This window comes from Triturus cristatus, chromosome 1_2 (genome assembly GCF_964204655.1).
Source record: "Triturus cristatus chromosome 1_2, aTriCri1.1, whole genome shotgun sequence".
NCBI lineage: Eukaryota > Metazoa > Chordata > Amphibia > Caudata > Salamandridae > Triturus > Triturus cristatus.
This window is the reverse complement of record NC_140580.1, coordinates 668,267,105-668,287,170: the sequence shown is the minus strand read 5'-3', so window position 1 is coordinate 668,287,170 and position 20,066 is coordinate 668,267,105. Positions and strand designations below refer to the sequence as shown.

Below are 20,066 nucleotides of genomic sequence, written 5' to 3'. Positions count from 1 at the left end.
CTCTGTGCTACTTTATGATGAGTCAAAACGTCTACTAGACAAAACTCTGCTCTCTTTCCAGGAAGAAAATTAATCACCAGAGTTATCTTGACATTTTTATTTTTGCCTTAAGATTGCTGGAGGCAAGAAATGTGGCAGCAGGTGCCTTTATAACGTTGATATACTTGCAAACAGGACACCCCTCCCACCCCCACCAAAGTCAGTGCCCGGTGCCGTGGCACCAGTTGCACCACCCTAGAGCCAGCCCTGGCTAATTCGTTATAACAAATCGTTGTTACTCATTTATCTCAAACAGCTAACAACAATTGACAAAGCCAATCAGATTTGTACTGACAGGTTTTACATGCATCTCAGTTGTTGTGTTATATATCTGGATGCAATTACATCTCAAAGAGAAACCAAAGGGTGGTTGGCAGACAATGGGAATCAGAAATGTATTTTACATGTTCCCTTTTAGAGAGCTCCCCACTATTTTCATCCCACTTAAAGACCTGTATGCACATAGTTCTCTATGAATGATTGCAGCCAGCAGCTGTGGGTGGTTCCAGAAGCTCAGTTAGAGCATTTTCTTCCAAAGTTGACACTGCAGTAACTTTTGAGCACACGAATGCAGTAAGATATAGAACAGTTTTTAATATGTGTAATATTTCAAGACTATACATTCCCCCTGCTTTATCAGCCATGCTTTATCACTAAATTAATTTGCTTTAGAATGCACCATTTGACAATCTTTTAAAAAAAGATTCTTGGGAGGAGAACCCACACTGGACCCCACGTTTGTTCATTAAGCTTGCTTGCGTTGCTTGCTACATAAAAGTAATCCCCAACTTTTATACCTCACCACTTTCAAATGTTACCAGCTGCCACTGGTCGCAAATTGCTCATTCCTGTCTTCAATAAACAAAAGAAGGTAAAATGGAAAGGGCGAAAAGTCCAGTTTGAGGGAGGGTGTTGAATCTCCTTATTTGGTGTGTTTCCAGGGAAGTGGAAGTCCTTCCAGATTCTCATTGATCTGGATAGTCCAAGCCAGCAATGTGAACCGAGAGTCAGGGCTTTTCTCTCCAAACATAGTGAGTTTGTGGCCGAAAACAGTTAAACACCAACTCACGTCTAATCCTGTTGACATCCCAAAACATGTTTTATACTTCTGAAAATTAATGCAATATCAGACTTTGACACCTATCCCATGCCCCTAGGAGATGCCCTGATCGAGGGAGTGGGCAAGGCACAGTGTCTATCCATTCTAGATATGCCCAAATTATATTAGCAAAATACCTCTAAATCATCGAGACTAAAAATAAAACTGTACTTTTTAGATCAACTGTTGGTTTTTAATTTCGTATCGTTTACTTTGATTCATGAGAACTAGTTTGTGCAAGAATCAAAACATTCATACTGCTAACCTTGCAGGGGATTTGCAGTGCAGGCATCCATGACATGCACCGTTGGCTTAGAGACTGAAATCTGAGGTAGTTGATTTACAGTAGCACCAGCTTTCACAGGGTGTACTAAATATTCTTGGGGAAGAAACCCCAAACACCACCAAGATGGTTTTACATTCTGTTCAACTCTGGTTAGTTCTACTGCACTACTTTTCCCTATATTACACCATCTACCAAATGTTTAGCTAATAAAACAAGCATTGGCATAGCCAATAGGTCTCGCTTTTGGGACCTTATAAGTATTTAGTTATGCAGCACAATATCCTTGGTGCAACAACATTAACTGTTGCATGGTTAAACACTTATAAGGTCCAAAAGGTGAGACCTATTGGCTATGCCAATGCTTGTTTCCCTTCTACTTAGAGCTTATGACTGTCATTGTGACATCGCACCTCTGTTATGTCAACGGTTAATATTGCCCCAACTCAATTATACTAATTTAATTGATCTCAAAAGGTGTTTTGGTAGGAGGTTTGTACTGCTGCGTGGCAAGCTTTACTGCATATTTTTCTTTTATTTGTATTTATCTAGCAATTGAGGAGCGTGAACCAGACCCAAACAAAAGATGCGCCACCGTGTTTTAGAATTTAAAGATCGACAAGTATAAAATTATCAGCAAATGTAGGCATAATAGAAATCAGTTCTTTATTTGAAAAATTGCATTACAGTGAGTGTAATACAAATAATAGTTTTGGTAAGGCGGAAATGGTGACCTGATCAAAGCACTTACCAGCAACTATGGCTGGGTAGAGTGGTTATCAAATTTGCAGTTGTTGCCGAAGGACTGGAGCGTCAGCCGCCCCGCCCCCCTCAGCTGTGATGTCTGCTGGACTAATTAACACATTTTCAAAGCATCCGGAAATGTCAGTGTGAACAATCAGGGCTCGTCCTGCTGTCAGCACACACGTAGGGGGGCAGCCGGAGAGGGGAAGGGGGACTGCTGCATGCGTGCGTGCTGCATCCCTGTTCTCCATCCCCCCTCCACCCCCACCTCTCTTGCACTGTGTGTATTTATAACCAGTGTTAGAAGTGGGGGGGAACGGAGGGGCACGGCGTGCCCCTACTTTTAAAAATTATGCTAGTCCGTTCCCCTACTTCTTGATTTTAAAAAAGCGTCCCGGGACTGCCCTAATTCAGGCCCGGTTCTAGTAAGGGCTTGAAGGCAGGCGCGAAACGCCATGGGGCTCAAAGTGCTTCAAAGCCGCCCCCACACCTCCCCCGTCGTGTGTGTGCGCCCGGGCGCGCACACAGACAGTTTTTGAGATTATCGCAGCCTTCCCCGAGTACTTCACAGGTCTTTAAAAGACCATTTACATGTTAGTGAGGCTTTGTTTATTTTTTCACCCCTTCAGCTCCACCAGGGGCATGGCGAAAGGCGACACATCCTTTCTTTGGCCGCGGTAACCTTTGCCTACTGTCCTACTGCGTGGATATTCTTTTTCTATGCAGCGCAGGAGAAAAGAAGTTTGTTTATTTTGATTCACCTTTCCCAACCCCTGCAGCTGCTTATCACTTCAGGCTGCAACACTAAGATTGACTAATGGAGTAGGTAGGAGAATGTGTCACTATTTGTTTTTCTTTTTAAATTCTGCACAGGCGCAGCAGGACATGTACTTTGTGTGTGCTTCATTTAATCCGTTTTTATCATTATCATGGCCAATGCAGGACAACAATAAGACAATAAAAAATGCCCAGATAACGCTGGGGATTAATGATCCTGCTGGAGAGCAATCATTTCTCTGTTAGTAGTTAAGTGCAGATGAACTGTATTTTATGTGGAAGCTCAGTGGGTTACTGTCATTGTGACAGAGATCCTTGTGTTGCTTGCAGTTCAGAAGTTACAATCCTAACATAGGACAGTGACCAATGAACTGTCATCAAAGAGCTGTATGCAAACCTGAATGATATAGTTAGAACTTCGCGTTTTTTGTTTTGTGATATAGTTAGAACTTCCCCAGTCTTTCATTATTCTAATGTTGCTAAAATGAGTATCTTTGGGCAGATATACATTTTTATCAGTAAAGCCAACCCCTAACCACTGGAGTACTCTTTAAATCCTGAGTTTGTGCTTCTCCAGACCAAACCCTCTTAAAATATACTGCCCACCAGTATGGATGACGTGATTCATACACCTTGTAATCCTCATTGGTTTATGTGACATTCCCTGTAGGCTGATTTACATACTTGTATGATTCGTTGTCTCTGTATAATGTGTGCGTGGTGTAAAGTACTGACACACACTACACTGATATGAGTAGCGCTACACAACAAATGAAATGCATATGAGAGAGGGGCTACATAAAGATGAGGGGCACTGTTGGAGGGTGGCAGTGAGGGAATCCGAGGAGGAGGTAGTGGGAGTGGCTATGGAGCGATGAGGGGCACTGTTGGAGGGTGGCAGTGAGGGAATCTGAGGAAGAGGTCATGGGGGGGAGGGGGGAGCTAGGGAGAGATGAGGGGCACTGCTGGAGGATGGTAGTGAGGGATTCTGAGGAGAAGGTCATGAGGGGGAGGGGCTACAGCGAAATGAGGGGCACTGGTGGAGGGTGGCAGTGAGGGAATCCGAGGAGGAGGTCATGAGGGGGAGGGGCTATGGGGAGATGAGGAGTGATTATTGGTGTGGCGCCAAAAAAGACTTTCGCATTAGCGCTCAAGCCGGCCTTGTCATGGCCTTTCTGTTTTTGTTTATTTAATTAGCAGTCGGGTCATAAGGGCTACTGTGGAACATACTTTAAAGTGTGTGCTAATTATATTTACTGCTATATTCAATGTTTTAAGTTTGAAGGTGATTTTACTAATGTTTTTACCGGGAAAAATGAAAGTGGAGCCCGATGGTGCCTGATATGGGGCTGGGGCCCAAGGTCAGCTGTGAGATAAGGTGCACTGGAGAGGAGTAGTGGATAATCAAGCCTGCAAGGGAGTGCGTTGTGGAGTCCGGGGTCAGGTGGAGGTAGTAATGAAGAGGGATCCTCCATGAAGGCTCGCACAGAGGGAGCCTGTAAGGGAGTGAGTTGCGGAGTCCGGGGTCAGGTGGAGGTAGCAATGAAGAGGGATCCTCCATGAAGGCTCGAACAGAGGGAGCCCAAGTAGTGTCACTTGCCTGATACTACCACCTCAGAAACCTCCTCTTCCCATCAAAGGAAAATTACATAGAAAAAACAGTTTTTGAGAGTGATAATATTTAGAAAGAGATTTGGAAAAGAGTGCGATTTACTGGGCCATGTAAGACTAAGAAGAGATAAAGGAGGGCCCGGAGGATTTGCAGTCTGGGTGTTGCTACTCCCAAGATAATTTTGAAAAAAAAGCTATAGGGTCAAATACTGCATTTTATTTTCAACACCCCATTTTTACACAAATTCTCTCAAAAGCCATTACTGTGCCAAGACAACATCCCCAGGAGTTGACCACATTTTTTTTTAAGATGCACAATATGTTCCTCCCATAAGTAAATATTTACCTCCACTTTGCCAAGGCCTGTGTTTTGTCCTGCTTGCTCACATGTTATCTCACTCAGGCTCACTACCCCCATTATTCATTCTCATTCACTTTCCCTTTTACTCAAAATTGCTCACTTGCACTCATTCTTCAACATTCGGTATCACATTCTCACTCACTCAGTCTCACCACTTTTTCCTACTCTGATTACCTCATTCTAACTTACAGTTTCACTTACTCTTAGTGACTCCTTCTCACTCACTTTCTCTCACTTTCATCGACATACACTCTTTCACTCATGCTCAGTTACATTCAGGCACTCAATCATTCACACCCACATTTACTTACTCGCACTCATTCTTCTTTGCAGGACACTTGAATACATATGTGCTATACTATGTTTGAGCAGCTAGCTGGCTGACATGGATAAGAATTATTTATTTATTTATCTCACTTGTAAAGCGCACTCTCACCTAACAGGCATCCTGGCGCTGACAATCAAGAGTGCACAATTTGTGGATAAAAAGGAGCCCTTGTGGGTTTCCGTGAGTCAGATCAGATTCTCTTGAAGAGTTCCTTTGTCTCTGAGCCCTGCTTAACACATGTGTACAGGAGGAGCCCTATATTCATGTCCTCAATGTTTGAGACAAAAAATACTCATTGATTTCTGAACGAGAGTAAAAGCGTTAAGGTAACATGTCGTCCCTGCTTATATTTTGCATGCTTTACATAATCCTGCATTCCCTATGAGTATTTGCTTTTCCCAGAATGTTGTTACTTTTTTCAGGCACTGCATAATTTGAAATGAGTCACATCCAGGTGCTTATTATGGGGCAGAATTGGGTTGTAGGTGAAGACAGTGCGAGTTTCACTCAGTGGGGCAGAAGGGTGTTCGATGGGGATAGGATGTGGCATTATGGCCAGAGCTACCAAATTTGGAACTGGGGAACCTGGTTCAGCCTTCATGCCTTGTCCATCAGACCACTCCTGAGGGAGCACCCATGATAGACTTTAGAAGGCCGCACTAGACCTTAGAAGCCCTGGTCTCTTAGCACCAGCAGGTGAACCCTACCGGTGGCCAGTTGGGTAAACTTGAAGCTCTGTCCACCACAATTCATGCCCAGGTTCACCACCAGTCTTGCGGGCAGGTCTACAAAGCAACACACCCTAGAGCAGCAGTGGCCTTGTCACGCAGTAGTTTTCCTGCAATAATAAAAGTCTCCCACACAACCCCCACGGTTTTTGACGCATTCATAGATTTACAAGGACTTGTAATCCTGGGAATGCGGCAAAATCTTGCGCTGCCCCAGAGGAGGCATAACTAGGAGAAATATCTTTATTTCTCCTTGCTTTTTCCTCTTTCAAACTGTGCTTTATTCTGCAGCCCACATAGAAAGATGAAAAAGCCTCTCAAGATTGTTTTTGTACAGGAAGGTGCCCCTTCCTGCACAAAAACAATCCTGCATGCAAAGGAGGCACCCTTGCACCATGGGGCAAGTGTGCCTGCGTTGAAGCTAGGCTGTCGAAATAGCGCCAGTGCAGGGGGAAAAGACCGGAATGCACCATATTGGATAAATACGGCACATTCCCGCCCTTTCCCTGTGACGCAGGGCAGCGCAGCAAAGTAACTTTCTGTGCTGCCCTGCGCCACCATTCCCATAAATATGTCCCTAAGCTCACAAATAGTAAATTGACCACACTAATTATCTGTGTAAGAGCATGTATTGATAAACACAATGAGCCACTGACCTTTTTCTTGGACCTTGTTGAGTTGCCAAGCACAGCAGCAGATCTAATCTTAGATACCTTACTTGCATGCTTAGAGAGACACGGTTTTACTGATGAGTATTTAAAAAGTCATTTGGTTCAGCTTGTAACAGATGGTGCTTCCAATATGATAGGTAGGAAATCCGGTGTGGCAACTCTTCTGAAACTGAAATATCCACAGTTGAGTGTATGGCACTGTGCTAACCACAAGCTGGAGCTTGCTGTGGGTGATATTTGTAAAGAAGTCGCAGGCATTAATCAGCTCAAATTTGTTTTTGATAAACTATATACCACCTACCATGCCTCTCCGAAAAATCAGAGAGAGCTTGGGGAATGTGCCCTGGAGGTAGAAGTAAGACTTCTGGCAATTGGAAAGGTGCTAGATATACGTTGGGTGTCCTCAAGTGAAAGATCTGTGAGAGCTGTTTGGAATAACTACAAAGGACTTATTAAACATTTCATGGAATCTTCCGAAGACTCAACGAGGAGTGACATTGAGCAGAGGAAATATGCTGGTTTAAACCGTTTATTAACCTCCCTGGTGTTTGTTGAAAATATGGGCATTTTATATGATGCTCTCACAGAATTGGGTGACCTATCCAGAAGGCTGCAGCGGCGTGATGTGACCATATATGAGGCCGATCGTTCAATACAGATGCAGATTTTAGTGTTTGAATCAATGGCTGATGCACCTGGGCCCTTTGTTTGCTACAACTGCATTAGATACTGCTGAACGGATGCAGTTTGCTGGTGTAGTACTGCAACAGAACAAAGGCTGTGTTAGCATCAAAAGGGCACAGTTCTTTAGGAGCTTAGCAAATAACCTGCCAAAAAGGATGACAATGTCTAATGCATCAAATGTTTCTAGATGCACAACCACAAACAATGATGAAATAGAATACAAAGAGTTAGTACATAGAATGAAACCCCTACAACCAGTTTATTGGCCAGATCCAGTAGACATCTTATACGGTGAGGGAGAATTACAAAACCTTTGTAGCAGGTTGCATGTATTTGATACCAGGCAGTACATCCTTGGTTTCAGAGAGTACAAACAAAATAAAAATTGCATCTCTGAAAGCCTGAAACCATTAATGCACATTATAAACACCTTTTGTACCTCAACTGCTGAATGTGAACGGGGCTTTAGTGTAATGAATGATGTGCTCACACCACTGCGGAACAGAATATCAATCAATCGTCTGTCTTCTACAATGTTCATAAATATCGTGGGGCCACCTGTCATAGAATTTAAACCTGAATTTTATGTTCAGAAATGGTTAGAAAAAGGGAGGAGAAGTGCAGATGAAAGAAACTGCATGGCTCGGAGACAAATGGCTTATGATTCCACTTATAAGCATATTTGGAATATTCTGTGATTGGAAACATGTCCCACATTGTAAATGAATTAAATATAAACAACTTATATATTAAACCTCAAATAAACATGTTTATTGATTCTTTGAATTAAATAACGTTATAAGCTGTAACTGGTCAGTGAAATGCCAAACGTTCAAAAATTGGTATGTTTTGCTATTTCTAGCCACACCTCCGACTCCGCCCACTAATCCAATGCTTGGGTTATTCCCGCCCCCTGAGTCTCCGCCCACAGTTCCCCTACTTTTTTTCCCCCACTTCGACCACTGTTTATAACCCTTCCCTCTCCGGCCACCTGCTAGGACAGAGACAAGGGCCCACGCAGGAAAGGGTTATGTAACATGGAAAGGAGGTGAGAGGGGTGTGGGAGACGGGGAGCGGGGGGAGGGAGGGGGCGGCGGTGGGTCTGGAGATGCTGGATCTATGATATGCCCACCTGGCACTGCGGAGAGGTGTCTGGCTGGGCTTTTGTGATGGAAAGGTTGCCTCTGCTCTGCCTGTCACCTCACCAACACAGGTGCCCCGGCAGAGGTTGTCAATCACTGCAAATCACACCACGGGATAAGAGGCTGAGCACTTGTGAGGGAGGATTAATGGGGAGGTGAAGATACTGGAGCCACTGTGTGCTCATCACTGGCCTGCACAGTGAGCTGATAGGAAGGAGGGCTTGGGGAGGTCACGGGGTCACATGGTGAGTGTGGAGGACAGTGCCGGAATCATGTAAGAGACATGTGGTATTTGCTTCTTGCACCAGAAAACACGCCAGGTCTGCAAGAACAGTTAAAATGAGGAGCAGGTATCACGTGAATGTTGTGCAAAGGACCTTTGACCATGAAATAATGAAGAAACCCATGTAAGCAGCAGAGCTGAACACAGCAATAGAGCAATAAGCAATGTATATCGAAGTCTGAAAGAAAATAAACTCTGTAAGTGTGAAACCCTAATAAGACAAGCTCTAAAAGACAAGCGCAGGCACGCGGCCGCGAAAGTTAACGCTACGCACAGCCATGCGCCAACAGTTGTCTATTGCCACTTGTGCACGTTTGGCGTTTACCTTACGGGAGCGATCAGCGGCAGGCACGATAATTGCTAAAAGATGGCGCCGCTGCTCGCTCCCGCAAGGGAAACGCCAAACGCGCACAAGTGGCAATAGAGAACAGTACAAAACATGTAAGATTTTGCCATAAGTCCTGAGGGATGGCAAGAGGTCCCTCCTAAGCAAAGCTTGCGCGCTGCATAGGCGAGACCTAAAACCGAAAACCTTGTCAGGTTAAAAAAATGGCCAACCCTTACCTGGTACCAGGAACGTGTTCCTTCTACTGCCGATGTCCCCCATTCCAGGCCCTTGCATCCCACAGTCACAACTCCCCTTTTCACCCACCACTTGCACTGTCCCCTATCGGAACCACCTCATCAAACAGCACTGTCCCACTCACCCGGTACCTTGGGTGAACATGGACAGCTTAAGACCACTGTTTGCTGCTACCGTGTGTCCTTCCCATGGGACACCTTATGCCTGCTTGTGACTTGGTACAACTAAGGTATTTTTTTTAAGTGAAGCATAAAAATTCTCCTGCGCCTCAAATTAATCTGCTTACTTTTGCATCTGTTATACTGTGCTGATGGCTTGGCACAATTATTTGCAATATTAGCATGATTGCGACTTTATGGGAACTGTGCACTCCTAGGGGGCACAATATACTGATCTGAAACATTATATCATTAAGGGTTATTGACACGGATGTTATGGTCACTGTCAATGGAAGGCTACGTGTTATTTGGAAGAAGTTCACACGGACACTTACTATGAGCTCATTGTGTGCAGCTGTCTCTTATGTGCACCAATTACAAGCAGACGGCTATGAAGCCCAAGACGTTTGGAACTGTCCTTGGCTGCCATCCAGTTGTAAACGATTGTCTAGTTCAGGAGATCATTTGACTGCCACATTTGCATATTGTTTACCGAGCATCAGTTATGGGATTTTAATGTATGCGTTGTATCTAACTGCAGCCAATTCTGGTCAATGTTAATGACTCTGGAATGCTTTAAAATGAATGTACCACTTGTCACTGTTTGATAATTTGTGGCATGTTTTCCAGTTAATTCCTTACGGGAGAATACACAAATCTCCGTTAAAGTGGCTTATACATCTTAATCGGAATTTGCAAACGTTTCTGGCTTGTTCTGCTGGTGAATGTACGCACGGAATTGTACAGCACTCCCCGCAGAATCCTTGGGGAAACCATTACAAGCCTATTGTGATTTACATTGCAGAATTTGCACTACTTCTTATTAGGTCCTTGTGACAGAATCACTGAAACCCTTAAAAAGGGCCATTATGTGGTGTCCAGTTATGCCATCATTTCTACCACAGTGTTCTTTTAGAATTTGGTTTTTGCCACATTTTTTCCTAACTGTTCCAAGGTGAATAAACCTCCAGCCACCTACCCCCGCCCCCGATACATACCAAATATATAAGTGCCCCAGTGTGCTTCACATGTACTACTTGCCTTTGAATAACCTAAAAGCGAATCAAGGGGAGACACCAGGTCCATCCTACCTTGTTCTATCAAATGGCAATTGTCAGTGTGATTTGAAATACAAGATTTGCCACGTCATCCTACACGTTCCTAAGCGAGTTCACCAACACACCATGTAACATTGTCTAAATCCTTAACAATCCAGACACTTTTTATGGGTATTAAGAGAACCTTCCAAGCACTCAGTAGGAAGGAATCGCCCACTCTGGAGACGTAGGTAGAAAAACACACTTTATTCCACAGCTGCTCTGTTTTCCATTTACACTGTTTATGATTCTCTTGTGTATAGCCCTATGGGGATTGAGAAGCTGTATTGCAAATAAGGCTCCGTGAGCTGTAAAGTATTGTGGGGTCTGTGAAATAAAGTGTCTTTTCCCATCTACAGCTCCTGAGTGAGCACATCCTTTCTACTGAGTGTTTGGGAGGTTATCTTCACTTTGATTGACTGGGTCCGCTCCCAGTGAGCGCGCTACACCGCAGGTAGGGTCAGGCAGCTGATATTGCAGACTTAAAGTGCTTACATTTTATTGATTAAACAACAATATTTAAAATACACTATTGCTTCCTAAAATTCCCAAAAATGCTGAAGGCACGCCAAAGGCAAGCCCGTCTGCACCAGTCTGTGTCTGGACCACACCCAGTTCCAGGGACCCTGGCTCTCCTCCCTCACACACCACTCCCAGGCTAGTAAATTCCCATGAGAAGCTGCTTCCCTTCAACCCTCAAGGTAGAAATAGTAAATGCATTTCCTTAGACTCTTTAAGTATTACCAGTGCCCATAGCTTGTTCTGCCACAGCTGTAAACCCTCAACAGGAAAATTAACCCCCTGACAAATAACTTGGGCCTGGAGTTAAACACCCAAAAGAGTAGCATTTGGTGCACATTAATCGAAGCTGGCTCCCTAATTCAAAATAAAATTCAATTTGCAGATTTTATTTAGAATCACAGAATAGTGCAGGCATTCGTCACCGAAACTAGAGCGGATGCTGCATTTGGACCAGATCTGGTCAGAGCCATTCCCCCAGGCTATTCCCTGCTCAGATGGGATCTGCAAAATAGGAGAGAAGGGGGTCTAGCGATCGTATACCACAATAACAAAACTGCCTCTTTCCTACCAATCTAGGCACCAGACAGAGAAGCACTCTCTTTCAAAATTGAAAATTTGAATAACCTATCCTTTAATTAATTCCTTGTCTATTAACCCCCCCCCCCCCCCGGGTCAGAAGGCCAGCTTTGAGCAAATGATCTGCTCTTTACTAGAACCCTACCTCCAACTAACAGATAACATATTGTTAGGAGACTTTAATTTCCATTTGGAAATTTCGAATGATAAAGACACAGACCACAATTATAAGACACAATAGTCAGTTGAGTCTAACACAGTCAGTCCCAGAACTCACTCACAAAGCCAGCCATACCATGGACAGCATTTTTACCTACAACCTAGCCCTCTCCTTTACTGTTACAAAGCCCTCAACTTCATCAGACCACAAGGCAGTCATATTCAACTTACACACTGCACAAGACATACCATCTCCTAAAAACATAATGCACACGCAATTTACCAAGCCCGGCATAAGCTAGAAACTTCACAGCTCAACCAGGTCCTAGCCAGCACCCTTCCTTCCATTTCACAAGACTTAGATGCAACAGCTACTAACTACACCAATCTGTTACAGTCTGTGGCAGACCGACTGGCACCCGTTAAGTCACTTAACTGCCAGAGGAGTAATTAATTTGCCCAGTGGTTATCAGGAAAACTTCGTCAGCAAAAATAAATTTGACGCAAACAAGAACGTATCTGGTGTAAATATTATGATCCCAGTGAAAGACAAAAATACAAACAATGCATACTAAGATATACAAATATAGTTCAGGTAGAAAAACCTTCTTATTTCGTGAAAAAATTTGCATCAACAAAAAACTCAACCAGAACATTCTTTCAAACATTTACTTGTTAACCAACCCTAACAATTCTAACCAATTTTTCAGCAATAAATTCTTAAGTGACGAACTGTCAGCATTCTTCCAAAACAAAGTAGCGAAAGCCTACAATGAATTTGCATTAATGAAGATATTAATCCAAATTCCATAGTAACATTTTCATTTCCACAAAGAATCAACACGCTAACTAATTTTTTCTCTCACACCAGATCAAGTCAGCAGATTACCTGACTTGGTTAAATTGGGTTCACCATCCGATCCATGTCCTCCAGCAACACTTCAGATGGCTTCGAAGACAGTAGTGCTTCACATCATGAAAATCTTCAATAAGATGTTCAAGGTGAGCTATTTCCCAAAAACTTGGAAAACTGCATCTGTCTGGACCCTCCTAAAAAAAACCTTACTTAACCCCATCGACACCAATAGCTACCGTCTAATATCTTGCCTCCCATTTCCAGCCAAAGTGATGGCTAATGCAATAGATAGGGAAATCACCTCTTTTTTGGAGAATATTCTTCTCCTTGACTATATCCAGTTTGGTGTTAGAAGTGGGGATAGTACAGAGACAGCCCTAATTGGTGCCCTTACAAAAAACTGTTTTCTTTTCAATGGCAAAAACTATAAGCAATGCAAAGGGACTTCCATGGGAGCGGTCTTTGCCCCTAATTTTGCCATCCTCTATGTTGATCACATAGAAAAACTGTTTGTCCTCAACCCAGTCAATCCCTACCGACCTAAGATCAGATGATGGCATCGATATATTGACGATCTGTTCAAGATTTGGAAAGGCAACCTGTCTGAATTACAAAACTTCTGCACATGGTTAATTGAATGCCAGCCTGACCTCAAATTCACCTACGACTTCAGCAACAATCAGATACACTACTTAGACGTGACAATCAAACCTGATGAGGGTGGCCTCTATACCAAACTTTACAGAAAACCGAGTGAGCGTAACATGTTGCTCCACTACAAGAGCGCCCATCCGCGTGCACTTAGAGACGGCCTTCCCTATGGCCAGTTTCTAAGGATATGTAGAAATTATAAACAGAAGGAAGATTTCTTTTTGGAAGCAGAGACCCTATGCGACACACTTAAAAACAGAGGATACCCTAAACGCCTGGTAAAACGCTCTATGAAACGGGCATGGTATTCTCACACGGACATCCTACTTGAGCCCAAACCTAAGAAAACCATATCACGTATTGCTAGCGTCACTACATTCTGCCCTGCGAGCAATAAAATACAAAAATGATAAAAAAACATTGGCCCATTATAACCTCCATCAACATCACCAATGAGGCTCCTCTGTTTTCATTAAAACGAGGACGTAATATAAAGACCACCTGGTATGCGCGCAAAAACCCTCACATGCTATCAACACTATACAATCAAGCCTAGGTCTTCCACCAGTGATAAGCCACTTCAAATGCGAGAATCGCGCAGCATGTCCACTCAGTAAAAACTCCAAGATCTTTGAGCACGGTACTGTAAGGCACAAATTGAATTTCATTTCCAATTGTAACTCTGAAAATGTAATTTACTGTATTACCTGCCCATGTGAATTGATCTATGTTGGACAAACCACCCAGAAAATAAAAACATGAATCAGCCAACATAAGAGCAGAATACACTGTAGAGTTACTACGGCCCCTATTGTGGAGCACTTCATTGAGAAAGGACATTCCGAATCAGACCTCAGATGGCAAGTGATTGACACAGCACGTCCCAACAGCAGAGGTGGGGACCAACAAGCAATCCTCAACAAATTGGAATGCAAGTGGATGTTCATATGCAGAACGATCAAAAATGGACTTAACACCCTTGAAGAGGGGAATATGATTCTTTAATCACTCATTCCGCTATGTGTTCTCACTGTATTGTATATAGGTAAATAAGAGTTTACTTGTGTATATGATAATTTTATCATCCCCTTGATCACCCAATTAGGCTTACTCCAGAAGGCTTCACTCTGTCCTTCTCCCCTCCACTCTACCTGCCTTTGTCCCCTTTACTATTTCTATGGGCATACATTTCCCCCACATTTAGGGCCGCATACTTGGCCAACCGTTGCCACACATGCACAAATTGCCTACGCGCTCCAGGGTCATAACACGGTTGCACGCCTTTAGCCATTACCCTCTCCAATATGGCCGTTTCTCTGTCCGCGCTCACACCGCGCATGCGCGAACTCCAACGCGCTCCAGTGTCACTTCATATCAGACGCCAGTGCTCCAACTTGCCAGAAAGTGCCTTGATTAATCCCTGCATCCCAGCAAGATTACCACATGCCCGGACTCATGCCCCGCATCTCCCTGATTGCTCCATGAGGATCCTAAGTAAGTCTAGCTCCTTAGCCCTCCCACTCTCTAGCTTCCCCCCGTTTCGGCCGTTTTTAACCCGGTTTGTTCTCCCCCTTAGTTTACGCACTTTGAACGACATTGAGGAAACTTCCCTCGGTTCTTCTGAATAATCGGCACGCCTAATCCAGCAGCCCCTAGTAAGTGTCCTTACGCGCTTCACCTTCCAGTACGCTACTTTGCCGCCGCATATTTTGTTTCACCCCTGTCCTTTCCCACCACAGCTACCCCTTCTCAAGCTGAACACGGTACTTTGAACACCTGTTGTGACAAGTTTACATCGGCAACGCGCCAACCTCGCTAATTTCCCGTGGCATTTCGGGCATTCTCACTCCCCACGGTTCCAAGTAAGTAATTTCACTGCCCTGTATTGCATCCTAGTGCTTCCTGGTGCATCTAACAGTTTTTCCTAGTAGTACTTTCACAGCCCTGCACTGAATCCTGGGGCATTTACCTGCTCTGTCCCTGGCGCTTCCCTACACGCGCCTTCACCGACTCAGTAATTTACATCGGTTGGGTTCTCTCTGACCCTTACTCTCGCACCTTCTCCTGTTTCTTCTCCCCCCTCCTCCTTTATTTCCCCCTTTCTTCTTCCCCCCTCTCCTTTCTCTCCTTTCTCTCTTTTCCTCCCTTTCCCACCCCTCTTTTTTTGCCCCGTTTCTTCCCCCCTTGCCCCCCACGCACCTCCTTCCCCCCCTTCCATGGCTATTCTCCCGCTCCTTAACTAGCGGTTCTCTTTCTCTCATTATACTTGCTGAACACTCGCTCGTCCATGGACTCCTACCACCTGTCCTCCCCTGTTTTGTCTGAACATTATTGGGACTCACTGAATTAATTCTCATGCCAGTCTCTTTAGTACAGAAATCATGCCAAAATGTTGTTTTCCTCTCTCCTTAAGACGTAACTCAAGGAGTTCCTCTACTCCAGATTGTGTTATTTTTAAATAGGACCGATGGTTGACACCATGTTCTTTCCCCCTGTAGATTCCTCATGCTCACACTTTTGTTGTCCTGATGATGATCTCTAACAAATGAGATCGAAACGCCGTCGACTTCTTTCTACAACCAAAACTCCTTCGTCATATTGAAATATTGGAGTTTTGTTCTATGTTGTCAATGTGATGTATTCTTAAATGTCACCAACCACCCACTTCACGCACTTTCACTATTTGTGTGAGCACCTGAACTACACCTTGTAATTAAGTGATTCTCCATTTATGTCGTTAATAAATGTGAGATAATTTCAACCTTGTGTCCCGTCATATACTGCGCATCAAGTACTTAATAATTATTCTTGTTGCACATTTGACTTTAGCATATCGTAGTTACTGTAGCCTATGGCTACCCGAGGACCTAGCTGGCCTCTCTAGTTCCATTGTTCTTTTCTTCTATATAGCTTACCCCTGGTCTAACTATTGGGGTCCCCTTGTTTTGTTTAAAATACTGAAGAAATTGGAGCATTTATTGATCAAGGAGGGAAGGCAGCCCTAATCCGTCCTGACTTATCTGCAGCCTTCTATACGGTCAACCACAAGATCTTATTTAACTGCCTAAATAGCACTGGAATAAAATACACTGCACTGGCCTCAGTCATATCATTTATTTCCCATAGAGAGCAATCTGTATTCTAACATGGCTTCGCTTCTATCCCTCTCTCCCTGCCCTGCATTGTACTGCATGGATCATCTCTAAGTCCGACGCTTTTTAATATCTATGTCACACCCCTGGCAAACCTGATCAGTTCTTTCGGTTCTCCTTGGTGTCATAAGCAAACGACACACAAATCATTGTCTTAATCTCTAGTGATAGAAATGTAACTGCAGGTAGTTTCTTTAACTGAATGGCGGAAAGTGGGAAGGTGGATGAAGCGAAACTGCCTGAAATTAAATTTGGGCAAGACAGAGGTTCTCCTTTTCAGAAATAATCCTGCCTTTTGGTCCCCCACCTGGTGGCCACAGAATCTGGGAACACTGCTCACCCCTGTTAAAAAGGTCAGAAACGTGGTCATCGTATTTGATGACAAACTGATATTCAGAGCACAGATGAACGCAGTCACCTCATTCATCCTCCTTCAAAACATTGAGAACAGTAAAAAAAAAAAATCCTTTTATCCCCTCTGGAACTCCAGAAAACAGTGAACATTTGCCTGGTCCTTTAAAAAATTGACCCTTGCACCGCTCTGTGCCTCAACATGCAACTGAGACTGACAATAAAGCTGCAGACTCTGCAGAATGCAGCTGCTCCGGTGATACTGAGAATTCCCAAGCACTGCACAAACTTCACCTGACCATCAAAAAACATATCTTCTTTAAAGCACGCTGTATGGCCCACAAGGCCCTACATGTCTCAGGCCCTGAATATTTCAGACAGAACCTTCACTGACATACTCCCACCAGAGCACTGCCCTCCGGCTCAGCTCAGAATGTCAGCATTCCCCGGCTTAAACTGATAAATTGGGGAGGCAGGATTTCCATTGGCGGCACCGCTAAACTCTGGACCAGCCTGCGTCTCCACTTAAAATCAGAGACCAAGCTACTTAGGTTCAGAGAGGAGCTGAAAACTTGGCTTTTTACTGCCTAGTCCAACCTAATGCTGTTAAATATTTATTCTTCCATTTTACACACAGTACAATCTAGGCCCCGGACTCCTCAGCGCCAAGACGCCTTAGGACATTTGGTTGTTTTACAAGAATACTCTAAAGTCCGGTTACCCACAGACGCGTTAAATCTGTCTTTAAATGATTATCACCCTCAGTTTGGAAAAATGCTTACAAATCAAGGTGCTTCAAAATTGAACAATTTGCCTACAAATGATCCCAAAGTTATGGCCCGGATTGAGAATCATGATTGGTGTATGGGAGCCATTTTTGTGATACCTATTTTTGCCTCAGTCTGATTCTTAGGGTGATACTAGACAGGTCACCTACCCAGGCATGGCATGGGCCCCAAGGATGTACTTCTAGACAAAAGTGAACTAGACAGTAACACTTAGAGGCTTTAGGCTGTTGTCTCTCTTTGGGCATGGTGGTAGGGGCATCGCAGGTGCTGCCAGGTAGAGTAGGTGTGGTGCCACTCAGACATTGTTTGACTGACACCGAGTCTGGTAGTCACACTTTAAATGGCAGGTGTGGGTAGATGTCCCAGAAATGTCCACCCTCACTAAATGATCCGCCTTTACCATAGCCTTATGTACCCTAAGTAATATCAATGAAGTATAAGATTGATAATTCCCTTTAATTACATAAATACCTCGTTTGCATGTTTTCCATATTTCTGTGCCCCATTCTTAGTCTTCACCTGAGGCATGGAGTTTATGAATATAATCCGAATCACTGTGTCTTTCAACTGAGCAAGTCTTCTGGTGTAGTCTTTTGAAAAGGTGTTTGAGAAACAGTAAGATTCCTTTAGTTTCATATTGGGCACCTGTGTTGCTCGCTTACAGCACATGCTTAATGGATTATTCAAAAATCCTTAACACATATAAAGATGCATTTTGATAAGTTTGTGGTGGCAGTCTAGAACAAGATATATGCTGTTTGGAGCACATGAGAACAATGAAGACAAGATCGATACTTATATAGGAATGTCCTAAAAGTGTTTTGATTGGAGCGGGGTGCGACAGGTAACTAGACTGCAATGTCTGCTTTCGTAACAGCGTATATGAAAATGCATCTATATATGCATATGTGACTTTAAGAAGCTTCTCAAGGAGTGAGCGTTTGGGCTGACATATGGGTACTGATTAAGATCTTGATTGGGTGTAGCTCTTAGGAGGCTCTAGATCTATACCGTTTATGCAAATGAGGTACTTGGCAGAAGGAAGTGTGAGTGCAGCTGAACTGTATTTCACTGTTTACTTGGTCTGGGTTTGCATCATTTATGTTTCTAAAGTGTGCCTTTGTTTAAACAAGGTGACTGGGTTTAAACTTTGTGGCTTTAATGGTTAAATCAGAAATTTAAGTATTGATTTAAGATTGATTGTATGTTTTATGTAACTATTTCACAAAGTCCAGGATGAGTAAAATTTACTGAAGGGTGCAGGTTGAACTAGATTGGCATACCCAAGGAGTATGGGGTTTTTGTTTTTGAGACTATCAGGTTTCACTGCTAAATAGAGAATACAGGGGAGTTGAACAGCTAGAGGTTGGAGTGAAGTATAAGAGGGTGCAGTAAAAGGAAAGAGATAGTATGCTCCAGGGGCATAATGGACGTAGGTCTTTTCCAAAAGACCATCAGCTTTTCGTGGGCAAGTTCACCCTTCTGTCCTGCAACCACCTCCTCTACTGGTTTAGCAAAGAGAGCAGCGAGAAGGGTGCAGGAAGGTTGCCTGCAACCAGAATAGAATTTCTGGTTGTATACACGATGGGGCAGATTTCCAAGTCCCTTGTGACACGTTTGTGCCACTGTTGTGTCACTTTTTGTGATGCAGCAGCGGTGTAAACAATGCGCCACGCTGCAGCCCATTTACAAAATAACACATCTAGGAAGATGCTTCACGTGGTAAAGCCCTGCGCCAAATAATACCTGCGTCAGGTATAATGTATGCAGAGAGGGCGTTCCCACGTAAAAAGCTATGTAGAACTGACACAGTGACATTTACAACATTTCACTGCATCACTCTACACCTTCACTGCGTAAAACTCCATACGCCTGCCCAGATCAGGAGTGAGGAATGACGCAGGGCTTTTTGAAAGGGACTCACCTATCTGTTGTTTACAAAATTAAAGCAATGTAAAAAGCCTGGTTTCCCAAGAAAAGAAATGTTATCATCTTCGAATAGACTAGTTGAAAACAATTCTAAAGCTTTGTTTGAGAAAAAGAGAAAACTGGGTAACCCAGTTGCAGATTGTTAGTATGCGAATTTTTAATAAAGTCTCAGAATACATTTCTATGAAAACTGTAACCACTAGGGATGATATTTTGACACCCTGTCATCCATGCCTACTACCTTCTAAACAATAAACCTAATTATTTGTGGTTGTCTTTGTTTCTTGTGGGGGAAGATGAGGTTATAGGTATAATGGATACAATGCACCTCATATACTATGTTTATAATAGTTGGCCATGGTACCAGAGGCGTAGCTAGAGCATGTGGCGCCCGGGGCTATCCCTCAGATTGCCGCCCCAGAGCGGGGTGGGGGGTTGCTGGGGAAAAAGGACGGCAAGCACTTGAAAGAGGACCGAGAGACACGTAGTATCGC

General features: G+C 43.7%; 1 protein-coding gene across 2 annotated transcripts in view; it reads right to left on the bottom strand.

Annotated features, from left to right (window-relative positions):
* The window catches only part of SH2D4B (SH2 domain containing 4B), a 1,373,617-nt gene that overhangs the window by 875,325 nt on the left and 478,226 nt on the right, over window positions 1-20,066 (bottom strand). The gene's annotated exons all lie outside the window — the stretch shown is intronic.